Source organism: Fukomys damarensis, unplaced genomic scaffold (assembly GCF_012274545.1).
Source record: "Fukomys damarensis isolate Sample0158 unplaced genomic scaffold, DMR_v1.0_HiC HiC_scaffold_39, whole genome shotgun sequence".
NCBI classification, from domain to species: domain Eukaryota; kingdom Metazoa; phylum Chordata; class Mammalia; order Rodentia; family Bathyergidae; genus Fukomys; species Fukomys damarensis.
The window spans coordinates 7,863,707-7,876,743 of record NW_022900951.1 but is presented as its reverse complement, the minus strand read 5'-3'; the positions used below and the strand labels follow the sequence as shown (position 1 = coordinate 7,876,743).

The window sequence follows — 13,037 nt, the reverse complement described above, 5'->3', positions numbered from 1 at the left end:
ATATATATATATATATATATATATATATGCTTCCTTCATACCCAGCATCATTTTTCCTATCACAAGACATGATATGTACTACTCTCCAAGGATTCTTGATTCTATTTAGTGGAGAAAATTTAACTTAGAGACCAAAATTTTAGTTGTAGTCGGGGTGGGGAATATCAGATTATTTTATATGAGTACTGGTCTTAGGTGGCTCTTGGACCTATAGTCTTGTCCGAGACAGAAATTTTTAATTCTGTGATGTAGTTTTTATGCATTTCATTGTCCCTTCTATGAAAAGTTTTCAACCTTTTCAATTTATATATAGTTTAACATGTTTTTTAATCTTTTCAAGCATTCAAAGTTCCATTACTTCTTTACTGTCTTTCTAAATATCAACTGTGAATCAGTAAAATTATGTGAATAGGTTTATATATTTTCTAGTTCATGTTTAGATGCAAGAGGAAATGCCCTGTTTTCTTCTAGGTTCAAACTGTATTTCCTTTTAGAGTTTGATAATTTCTCTATTCCCCACTCTATAATTTCTGAAGTGTCCTTACACCTTTGGCTATTCTTCATGAGCCACAGCCAACTGAGTTTTATACACTAAATGAAAAGAGTTTTTCTCTGAAATAACAGGAAGTAGTTAGTTTGTCAGGATTTTAAGAAAAATGGAGCTATGTGAGCAAAACCACCCTCTCAGTCATTACACAGGTGGATAATTTGCACGTAAGCTTGCAAATTCTAGATGAGAGTCAGAAATGGGGATCTCAGCGGGATGGCCATTATTCACAAGGACCATAGGCCAGGGCTAAAACATAATGCCTATGTAAACATTGTTTTAATGACTTTTGTATCCACCCTGGGTCGTTTTGTGGGGGAAGGTGATGGAAAATAAGGTGAGATATCTAAGTGGACAGTCCTCTTTACAGTTTTCTTCATTTGATTTTAGACCTAAGTCTTAATTATAGAATTCACTTTGGGAAGCCATTAGGCAAACTTTTATTATTCAAAGAATTTCCCTCTGCTGGAATGCTGAGTTTTGACAAATCTCTTCAGATCAGGACTAAAATCCCTTTGAGAGTTTCTAGATTTTTCTCCACTAGGAAGCGTGAAGTATGATGTTTCTTCATGGAGCTCCTAATTCTGGTTCTTCACAATTCCTTCATTTGCTGGCCTAATGATAGCCCCCTCCAAAAAAAAAAGGTTCTTAAGAATACATGCCTTATTGATTTTGGAATGTTCTAGTAAATGCCTGTCTGATTGGTGTCATTTAGGCAGTACAGGATTTGGCTTCAGCCTCAGAGTGATTTTGGTCAAGAGGAAATAGAATATCTAATGAAAAATGTGGAGCTTACGTATCGAGACTCCCAAAAATAATTATTGTTGTTAATGTAATTAGAGATCCCATTCCACCTCTTCATTTAGATACATTTCTAACAGACACATAAATGCCAGTGAAATTTGATTTCAGTATAAGCTGCTTGGGCCTTATTATTTTTTTACTTTCTATCAGAGTCATATTTTAATTTTTATTATTTTTGTCAGTCTCATTTTAACTTGATTAGATAAAATTTCAGAGACTCTCTAGTGATTTAAGAAATAGTTTCATAAATGAACACACCATAGTTCAGACTCAGAAATGTAGATGATATCTGTCCTGGATATATCCTAGGAAGCTGCATCTTTTGTTCTAAGATGACAAAGCTGTATTGGTTTTGGTTTTACCTATAGCATGTGCTCATTGTAAAACATTGCAACTATAGAAAAAATTACTGTGAATTATAATAAGAAAATTCTGAGTATATGGTATAATCCACATAGTATGTATATTCTTTCCTTATTTTATCTGGACATCAATGAAAATGAGCCAGGAGCTCATCAGGTGAAAAGCCAGCATTCACAAGTACACCTTTATGGAATGTTATCTGAACATAAAAGCATTCCTTATATAATATTCATTAAGTTAATATTTGGTTAACAATAACTTTTGTATCTATGTACTTATTTATCTTTGGCTTTGGGGACTTTGGATACCTTTTGAGAATGATGAGGCTGCCTAAACTGCCTCTAACTTTAATATTTTAATTAATTTTAATATTTATAATTTTCAAATTTTTAAAAAGCTTCATACTTTCCTTCTATGGTTAAGGTAGTTCACTAATGTAAACTACCTAGCCTAAGATCTATTTTATGATGGCCGACTTTGATTAAGCTTAAATTTCCATTATCATTATCATTACTATAAATACCCCAACCAAATACAACAGTATCTTTACTTCCACTATCATTACCAACTTTCTATTATCATTGTTACATTTCAATACTTGGTTTGAGGGAGATAAAGGGAGACAACATTCCTCTCTCATTTCACTCTTTTCTATCCTCTTTCTCATGAGAAATCTATTGGTCACTGGCCATGTATTTTCATTGCCTTTAAATTTCATATGTTTCTTTTATATAACATTAAGTTTTACTTGTTTTATCCTAATACTCCATCTTAAATGTAAAGAAAGAATGCCAAGACACAGTTTGTCGTCTCTTGTCTTCCAGGATCAAAAATAGTTGTTGCTGTAGTGTTTGGAATAAAAAAAAAAAAATCTTAGAAGAACCTTGTATACAGAAGCGACTCGTACAGCCTTTTTTCCTGAAATCATGCCAGCAGATATTTTTATCCTATTAGGAGGTAACTAAAAGGTTTGTTCAACTCTGGCGGGCCGACCTCTGTAATGCACATCTGACAAAAGCTTGTGACTGTGAGAAAGTTCTGTTCTCCCCCTGGTGGTGAAAGGAAAAACTAGCAATGGTGCCCCTGCTGGGAGGGTATTGATAAAATTTGGGATACGTGCTGCCTTAACGTTTTAGCCAGTTTCTTGAGAAATTTCTCTGTTTCTCTGAAAAATAATTTACTCTTATCTCCTACTGTCCTTAGATTGAAGTAGATTTCACCAACTGGCATAATATGTTTCTTTGGAGACAAATTGAGAAACACATCTATATCTTAAATCAAGACTTGTTCAGGATGATAACAATATGTTTAGCATATTAGTCATGGAACTAGGTTTTCATCCTTGAGACCATAGAAATGGATGTTGGGTTTATTTTACAGTTATTACCTCTGAGTTGAATAAAGACTAGAATCGTAAATATAATGTACATTCTCTAACTTCTCCAACTCAACAGACAAAAACTTACCCTCCTATGATAAACAGAGTTTGGAGGCTATTGGCTCACACAGAGGCTGTCTTTTTGACCCAACAGTCATGGACTCTTATCAAGTACTGACTTGGGGCTAGGCTCCACGACACATGATCAAATACATCTTCATTTAACCAGTGCTTACAATAGCTTGGTGAGGCACAGTCACACTGTTGCTTAACCACACGTATGCTGCCTCCCTGAATCACATGGGTAGTAAAATGGTTTGGGTGGATTTCAGCTTAGGTCTCTTACTCACAGCCCCTGCTCTTAGCCAGTGGCTAGCAGTGGGGGTGCTTTTGGAGGGCAAACTGGAAAGATGCAATCAGCATCTAGCGGATAGGGAACAGGAATGCTGCTGAACAACCTGTAATGCGCCGCACAGCTCCACAACAAAGAATTACTGGGCTCTAAGTGTCAATTATGCCGAGACTGAGAAGCCCTGCTCCAAAGCAGTGTTCTTCCAAATGTGGTGCATGAAGCAGCAAATATCATATTGTTTAGGGGCTTGTTAGAAATGTTGAATCACAGGCCCCCATCCCAGCCTTAGTAAAAATGAAACTCTGGAGTGGGGCCCAGGAGTATGTGTTTTCACAAGCACTCAGCCCCTAAGGCCTTTCTTGCACACTCAATTATCTTCTGTAAACTTCTGTGTGTGATTGAGCTGGACACACTTGTATGATTTCCTCATCACTTTCCAGTCTTCCATTGTCAAATAGAGGTTTCTCTTCAGGCATCCAAAAGGGGAAAGTCTGGCGTATACTAGGAACAAGTGTGACTCATAGGGAAATCAGCGCAATTATGAAGTCAGGAACCACGCCCAGCTGCAAATCTAGGAAGGCCCTTTTTCTCTTGTTTTCTCTACTTAAGTAGGGAAGTGCTGGAGACTGGGTCCAAGCTCAAAAAATGCCAATATCTATACAGATTTGGTTTGGAGTTTGATTATCTAAAATTAAACTCAAAATTGAGTTTAGTAGAACCTCTTTTGGGGAGAATAAAGCCATATAGTATTAAATTGCAAATTATATAGAGTTTCTAATTTACATACAGCTCCCACATAACTCATCCTCTCTTTCTGTGCAGTTTTCTGTTGATGTGTTTGGGGGATCTGGTGGAATATTTTTATCTGGGTTTATCTTCAAAAATTGCTCATGTGGAGAACAGGTTATAGGCAAAAATGCATTGTTTAAAATAAAAATGCCAGACAAAAATTTCTGTGTTCAGTTAGTTTGTACAGAAATTCCACTCTATTCTGGGGCACATTTCTTAAACAGTATTGCCAGAACATTTAAAAAAATGGAAAACTAAAAAAAATGACATCCCCTGACTGAGTCCCTGATTGACTCATTTGACTTCAGAAGGTTAAACTTTTTGTAAAACATAGTTTTTTTTTTTAACTTACCTACTGTGCACCATATAATGGTTAGGAAAAAAGTATTCTTAGAGCATTCTGCATAAAGTTGGCTGCATTAAAATCATCCAGGGTGGCAGACAAATTTCTTGCCTTCTGCTGAGATCTAGATTAATGGGTATGCTCAGAAACCATAATTTTTAAAATCAGCCAAGTTTAGGGAAAAGCGTCAATAATTTCTTCTTCTTTTTCTTCTTCTTTTTTTTTTTTTTTTTTTTTTTTATGTGGATCGAACTCGGGTTCTTGTGCTTGTGAAGCAACCAGCGGAACCAATTTCTTAATGTGAAGGAATCAAACTGATACATCTAAGATTTGCGCAGTGGCAGTATCGTAGCCAATGAGGTTTGTCCGAGGCGCGATTATTGCTAATTGAAAACTTTTCCCAAATTGATACATCTTAGTTATGTTTTTACTATACTGATGGCAGAATATATACTGAAATATTTTATTAAACCCAGATATATAACCAGGCCACATATCATTTCTGTGCATGGTGCTAGATCTCTGCTAGGTGAAATAAAGGCCAATCTACATTGCAGGCTGAGAATTTAGGGATAGGAGCATGACTGGTGAATTTAGACTAGAATGATCCTCCGATGATCAGGTACCACTAAGGAGGTAGAAAATGGATATGAGCATTTTCCTGATAATTGAAGTTCTACCCTCTAAGTTGGCTTTCCTTTCCCCAGAATTATTGTCATAAGATGTAAAGGTGTATGAAGTGCCTATTTATGAAATGTGAACTGTATGTCCAGCCCAGGGCTGACTGCAGCCAAGATGAAGGCAGATACTTCTGGTCTTTGAGAGACCCGCATTCTGGGGACCAGCTAGGTGTCTGCGCCCTGCAGACTGTAGGAGTGAATTCGCTCTGTGTAAGTGCCATGCCAGGAGCCAGGAGCCATGAGCCACCAGATTTCTGACCCCAGAGGCCTCAGAAGGTAACGCCTTTTCCTCAGTGCATCTGAGGGTCCACTGTGTTTGTTAAACTCTCCTGTGATAGATACAGAGGTCTCAAGAGAGCCTGTGCAAGAATGTTTGCCTAGTCCCAAACCATTCTAGCCGTTCTTCTTTTCCCTCAGTCGTCATAGTCCTCTAACCCAGCTCCTAGATTTCTGCTTCTCTCTAACTGAGGGCAGAATTTAAAGCTGCCACTGGAAACCAGATCGTTAAATTCATTAAGTAACCATTGTTATCAGCACAGTATCAATCTCATCAACTGGCCGGGGGGTGGGTCTCAGAATTTTCTTATCTTGAACAAGTTCATGAGAAAGCTTTAGGGTTCCTTCTGAGTTTAAAATTTTGTTTTGGATAGTTCAAGCCACTAAACACTAGGCAAATGAATTGATGTGTTTCTGTTGTAATTCTTAAGAGCTGAAGAAATAAATATTGCTACTTGTTAAAGGATTTTATTTGTTAAATCTGATGGCACATATTTTTATTTCTGGCACGAATTCCTAGACTTCCATGCTCTTGGAAACCGAATCTGTTTGAAGATTCCTCTTTGTCATCTTTGAAGAGTTCCAGTTGACTGTAGCCTCTGGAATACTTTATATTTTCCTATGCCAAATACAACAGTGACCAAGAGACAATGCTAGGGAACCCAAGTGACAGAGTAATGATAAACGCAAAATATTCTTAAGAGCTCTTGTCTGCTGAGGTCATTGTTCCAGTGTGAGAACAACACATTGGATAGGCAGAATCATAACAGTGAAATAAGATGTCTCTGTAAGGTTCTTAGAGTCGTATATGTTCGAAGACTGTACCCCATGTAAAATGGAATTTATCATGAGCACTGTGACAGAGCTGTCATTTGTTCTCATGCCTTAAGGAAGATAATCCATGGAAACCCAAATTTATTCAAAAGATAAGTGGATGTTTTCTTATTTTTCTAAACAGTAACACTGATTTTATTTTTCGAAGGACATATTTTCCTCTCAATCCTCAAACAGTTCACTAGAGATCAACTCACCAGTGTAGTTTAAAAGGCAGCCATAGATTACTGATCTATAGTAAAGGTGCAGTGCCCCTGCGTATTATAAGACAGCTAAATTTAAGAACCAACATCAGTAGTTTCTTAATGGGAGGCAATCAAACTGATTCACCGTAGTTATGTTTTCATTATTTCAATGATAGAATATTTGCTGTAAATATTTTATTCTGTTAAGTGATCAGACGTAGAAGCTAATGAACCTATGGACCAGTGAATGCTTTAGACCCAGTTACTAACAGCAAGATTTTAATTTAGACCAGAGCTGTAGAGTTCATGCCCTCTAGTTAGGTGACATTCAGATGAACTGTTCCTACTTTGTGAGATGGGGTAGGCCAGGCGTGTTTAGCACTGATTTATAGAAGAGAGATTAGAGGATTCACGGGGATCATCCCATCTAATAAGTGTCAAAGCCAGGGTAAGAAGGAAAGCCACTGATTGCTTTTCGTCCACACTTTCTGGAGCCTTAAAATTAAAAGGCATGGTACAACAGACTCTTACTTCTCTGTGTAGTTGTTGTTGTTTTCAAGATCTCTATTATTTGTGATTTTTTTTCTTCTTTTCACTTTCAAATGCAGACAGCCTTGATATGATTTTAGTGCTGAGGCTTTATGGGAGGCAGGACTCCTGGTTGAAGGCCAAACAAGGGATAGGAGAAAACACGGATTTGGGGGTCTCCCAGATGAATTGAATTTAAAAGGATGGTGTGTGTGCAACACATAGAGGCAGCAACGTGAAGGCAGGAAGAGGAGAATATGGTAACAGTAAGAGCTGTGACATAACTGGTTTTCATTAAGGAAAACTGTGTTACACCCCCTCAGATGTAGCGTTGGATTTATTGTTCCTGGTAAGAATTGGGGTTGGGTATGCTTAGCTTCATTTTTTTTTTTTTAGATGAAGAAAGTCGGTTCAAAGAGATAAAGCACTTTCCAAGGTTAGTAGCTAATTAGTGAGAGAGATATAATGGAGTCTGAAGCTCAGGCCCATCTGTACCAGGAGCCTGGGTCATCCGTTGACCTCACGTGCCTTTTGCTGCAGCTTCTAGCTAATGCTGTCGGTGCCCCTCATGTATTCTCCCTACCTTAATTGCATGCCCACCTGAACAACAGGACAACAGCCTGTGTTCGTTTGCTTGATGCCTCTCTTTTACCGCAGCCTGCAGGAGCAGCCCTCAACCAGGAATTTACCCAGATGTGTATATATATCCTAGCAGCCTTGCCTTGCACATGGGGTAACTCTGTGGCACTAAACAGTGTATCATTTAAGGGAACAGGTCCAATGTCTACTGTGTTTTCTCTCAGTTACTTTTCAGCTTTTCTCACTTTTTGGCCCAAGTTACTTCATTCCCCTAGCTTTTAATTTCAGACTCTAATGCCCACACTTAACAGGTCAAAGAATTTTATCTTGGGAGCAATGTCACTACTTCCAGATAGTTTGTATACAGATACAGGTGAGGGGGATGATCCAACTGCCCCAGCTCTTATAAATGCAATTATTTTATTATTCCTAAAATTGCCCCATGGCTTACTCCTGTTCTTCATGTTGGTTGGCTACATCGTTGAAACCCTTGCAGGTTTTCCTTGTGAAAAACCAGTACATCTCTCATGGACTGGGTCATGGTTTTCTCTACTGTGATTTCATCTTCAAATATACCCTAAATTCTATCGTCTTGGAATTCCTAGTCCCCTGAGAATACCTTTACCGGAGATGCCTTTTCTATCATTTCAAATGGGTCTTATGAAGAAGAGAGGTAGATGCATGTGTCTAGTCTGCCATGTTGGTTTGGAAACTATTCCTGACTCATCTGAATTAACTGATGATAATAATAATGATAATAATAATGATAACATCAGCTGCAATAAAGAGTACATTCTACTAATCCTTTAAGTACATATATCATTCTTTTAAAAATGTTTCCCATCATCTTCAGTCTTATTTTATTTTTATTATGCTATATATTTAATATAGAAAAGAGAAAAGTATCAGGTAAGGAGGGACAACACAGTGCTTTTTCTCTATTTAATTTGTTACAGCTTTAGGTTATTAAATTATTACTTAGATTATGTTTTCTTGAAAGCTTAACAGAAAAGTAGGTTTACATGATTGGCTCAACCCAACAATATCTTAATTGGCTCTGAATGGATAGGTATTGGAGAATTGTGATTTTAGAACAATTTCTGAGTGATATTAACTATCTCTTCATCTTACCAAAAATATTACCTGTCTCAATGTTATAATGGGATTTCTGGTTTAGACAAGAGGAAATCATATTTCATCCATATTCTTCTAAATGCGGCCTGAGATTTAGCTCAGTGGTTCCACCGTCTGCTTTGCAAGTGCAAGGTCCCGAGTTCTATCCCTGGTACCAAAAGAAAAGAAAAAATGTGACATATTCTTCTAAATGTGAGTCAGTGTGAAAAAAATGACATTTTATCCTGAAGACAGTCTTGGTGATACATACTTCAGCAGTTTGCCATACAAATAAATGTCTGGAAGCTAAGGGCCACTTTGAGCACCTCTTGCAATTGTACAGGCCGGAAGCGACTTGTATGAATCTCATGACATCTCAATAAATTTATCATTAAAATATTTATACATATTTTTCTTTATGTTTGGTGGACTCTGTGTGTGTATCTGAACTACCTTTTTGCTCATTTGGTGAGGATATTGGGAGGACAGGGAAAAGACAAATGGTGGGAAAGCAGAGATAAGGTCAAGTGTTTTTTTCTTAGGAAAAGAGTCACTTCACACGTGACACTCATCGGAAAATTCAAGGAGAGACTTCTATAAGACTTCTGTGGAGTTGAGATTTTGCAGGTGAATTTTCTCCTCCAATGACAAAGACTGAAGGAATTCAAAGAGTGCTGAATTCTCTTTATATTATTTCTAAGCAATAAGCTTATTCATCAATAAGAGACTTTTTTATACATTCAGCACTGGGCCGCATCTCTTCAAGCCTTTGTACCCACACCCCTCCGACAGACTGAAGAACTCACTTTTAAAGATCCATGGGGTTTGATAGGTTCCACCAGGATAATCCAGGATCATTTGTCCTCTCCCCAAGGTTCATATACTTAATCTCATCTGCAGAGCCCCATTTTCCATATAAGGCCACAAATTCATAGGTTCCAGGGATTGGTTTCTGGACATTTTTAGGGCCATTATTCTGCCCATCATGCCGTATCTGTCAGCAGATGTATCTGGTGTTGCTTTCTCCACCATACCCTACTGTGTTTGTGAAGGTGTATGCGTGACTCCATCTTTATTTTCGCTCTTCTGTGTTTATATCTGCTTTTGGTTTTCTTTTTTCATGTCTTTATCACTGTCAGTTTTTCTTTTCTTTTTCTATGCATTTGTTTTTGCTTTCGTTATTATAATCATTTTACCCTTTTCAGCACTGTTTCTTTGTATTTCAGATTAATTTGCCAATACAGGGCTGTTTTGAACTTCTTTTATCTTCTGATTCTCTTCTCTCTAATTTAATTTGCTTATCACTTTCCTTTGAGCTCACTTCAGCTCTATTTTTATCCAGTACTGACCCAATCTTTTTTTGCGTCCTTCTTCAGCTTCCCCTTCTAGCCCTTGCTGTCATCCAGAATTCTTATCTCCTCATGCACACATTGTTTAACTTTTGTGGCTTCAGCCTTGACTGTGCAGTTGTTATTTTGGTAAACAGGGGAGCTGGGGAAGCTGACGGAGCAGAGAGAAGCCACCAGTGCCGAGACTCACAGCTCACACTATCTGAGGATGGGTCATGTTGCACAGCCTGGATTAAACCAGGTGGAGCGCTTGCCAAAACGTTGTAGGGAAACGTTAATAGGCAAAATGTATGCGGTTATTGATTACACATGTAATCAACTTACATATGTAAATTACACATGTATGTTCAGTAGCAAGGCTCAGAACAGAATTGGGAAAGATCAAAGTTAGTATGGATGAAATTCTTCTTGATGTAAAATGTCTGACACAACAACCATCCCTTTAAAATATAAACATTATGCATTATTGTTTTCTCAGTTTATATCTGTTTATTCTGTATGATTCTAATAACGTGAGAATTTTCTCAGAATTTTCATTTATGGATATTGCAGAAAATTCTTCATGTATGCACAATGCAGATAATACAATTTCTGATAATTGGATACCATATATGTATATGACTCAGGTTCTAAATCTTTTTAAACCACAAACTTAACCTGTTCAAATAAGATCTAAATTATGCATTTTCCCTCTACAGAAATACACATGCACAATATCTTGCATCTGGCCTGGAGATTCCATTCATAAATTCATTCTATAAGTATTTATTGGGTATATACAAAGTTAACAAAACAGAGCTATAATGTAGGCATTATGTATATGTCAGTGAATAAAAGAGTTAAACCTTTATTTTAAATCAGTAAGCATGTAATATGCTAGGTGACAACAAACAAGACAAGGGAGGGGAGCTGGGGGGCCGTTAGAGCAGCTTTCTCAGAAGGTGACTTTTTTTGGGGGGTCCCGGGAATTGAACTAGAAGGGTGACATTTAGTAAGAGATACGACTTAAGGAGGAGCTGATACTTAAAGGATGAGTCAAGCATTGTTAACAGCTTGCTATCACTTAGGTCTTGTGTGGGAGGTCGATTTAGATAGTCAGACAAAGACCGTTTTGTCTGTTAATGTGAAGAACAGGTTTAAGTTCCAATACATAGGGAGGAGTAAGTACAAATTAGCACATTCCAGGCAAGTCATACTTCTTCAGATTTCTTTGGTTTTCCAATTTGACTAAGCAAACATATGATTAACCATTGAAACAGTAGCCCCACAGGTGGTACATATTCATTGTCCACTTCTGGGGAATGAAGAGAGGAAATGGTTGCAGATCCGTTTGGAAGAGGAAACTAAAAAGCTGATACCACAAATGTTTGTAGCATCTAGCTACATAGCATTATTCAATACAAATTTTTGTGATGATAGAAATATTTAAAATCTTCTCTGTCCTGAATAATCTTCCTTAAATGTTTTATTTTATAGCTACCAAGCCCATGTTCGAGATACCCTAAGGACTGAAAAGACTGTCTCTCCACCCTAGAGTTTACCCGTGAAGGACTGACTAGCTGAGGCCTCTTAAAATCCTAAGTATAGGCCTGGAGGTATAGCTTAGTGGGAGACTTAACGTGTGAGTGCCTGACACGTGAGGTCCTGGATTCTATCCCCAGCACCAGCTCCACTTGAAAAATAAAATCCAAATTTTGGCTCCCAAGTACATGGCCAAGTAAGCCATGCCCCTCCTGGATATTGTTCTGAATTTTAAAGCCCCTCTATCTTAGGACTTGTCAAGGAGAAGAGGCCCATTGTGAAACCTCTGTCTTTTGCCTCAACAAACCTAGCTATAGAGATGTCTCCTCGGGCTTTATGTTTGTAGCTTCAGATAATTTCCATAGACTATTGGTCTTGATTCTGTTGTTTTAAGTTATGTATCCAAAAGGCTGATAATTGCTGGATCACCACTGGTAACAACAAACTGTTTCATATTGGAATATGAATCAGAAGGGTGGATGTTACTATTTCTGTAGAACAACAGTAAATTTAATTCTATTTGGATCAGTTTTGAGAGGAAAAGAGGTTTGGTTGCAAACATCACGTTCTACTTTTCAGCACCCAAAGTCTCACAACCTTACTTCAAAGAAAATAAAACACAAATCAAATAGACCTCACTACTTTCACACTTGTCCAATCACTGCAGTCCATTTACAATCAAGTGAGAGATTTTCGTTAAGCTTCATCTGCATTTTCCTTAACTTTCATCCCCAACGTGTTCCCTTCACAGTATCACTTTATTTTTCTGTATTTGAGTAGCATTTCAATTCCTGTTATTTATACACTTTTAAGGTAGCACATCTATTTTCCAAATCAAAAGAGACAATGATTTTATTTTCAAAAGATAGGAAGTTCTTGGGTCAAATTTTAGCCTATCTGTTTCAAAGATCTGGATAAATATGGCTATCGCTTATTTTTCTTTCCAGTTCTCTCTCCCTGTCTCTCTCCCCACTGTCTTGACAATGTGTTTATTATGAATTGGATGGAGAGGGCTGGTGATGGTTCTAATTCTGTTTTGTTTTCCCCCAGAATAGAGAAAATAAGACCTCTTGTTTTACATTTCACTTTTCAAGCAGGAATTTCTTTGACTGTTATCTCAGCTACTGACACCCGTGCATCCTGGTATTGAGGGCTGGCAACCATAAACTTATTACGAGGCCAAATTTAAAATACAGAGATGTGTGAAAAATTTTAGAATTTAGAACCTTTAGTTTCATGTTTAACAATTTGTGTAAATAACTTTTTTCAGTATTTACATATGGTAAGCATTCCTTGAGAATTTTTTTTTTTAGTACTTAATAAAGAAGAAAGAAAGCAGTATCAGTTGCCTTGTATGTCCAATCTCTGTCTTTTTTTTTTTTTTTTGGTTTTTTGA

General features: G+C 37.3%; 1 protein-coding gene and 1 non-coding gene across 4 annotated transcripts in view; both read left to right on the top strand.

The window, feature by feature from the left end:
• Arhgap6 (Rho GTPase activating protein 6) overlaps positions 1-13,037 on the top strand; it is a 493,644-nt gene that overhangs the window by 281,524 nt on the left and 199,083 nt on the right. The window lies entirely within an intron of this gene.
• On the top strand, positions 4,903-5,048 carry LOC117284800. Its single transcript, XR_004515884.1, has one exon. It is a non-coding gene; the product is annotated as a U4 spliceosomal RNA (small nuclear RNA).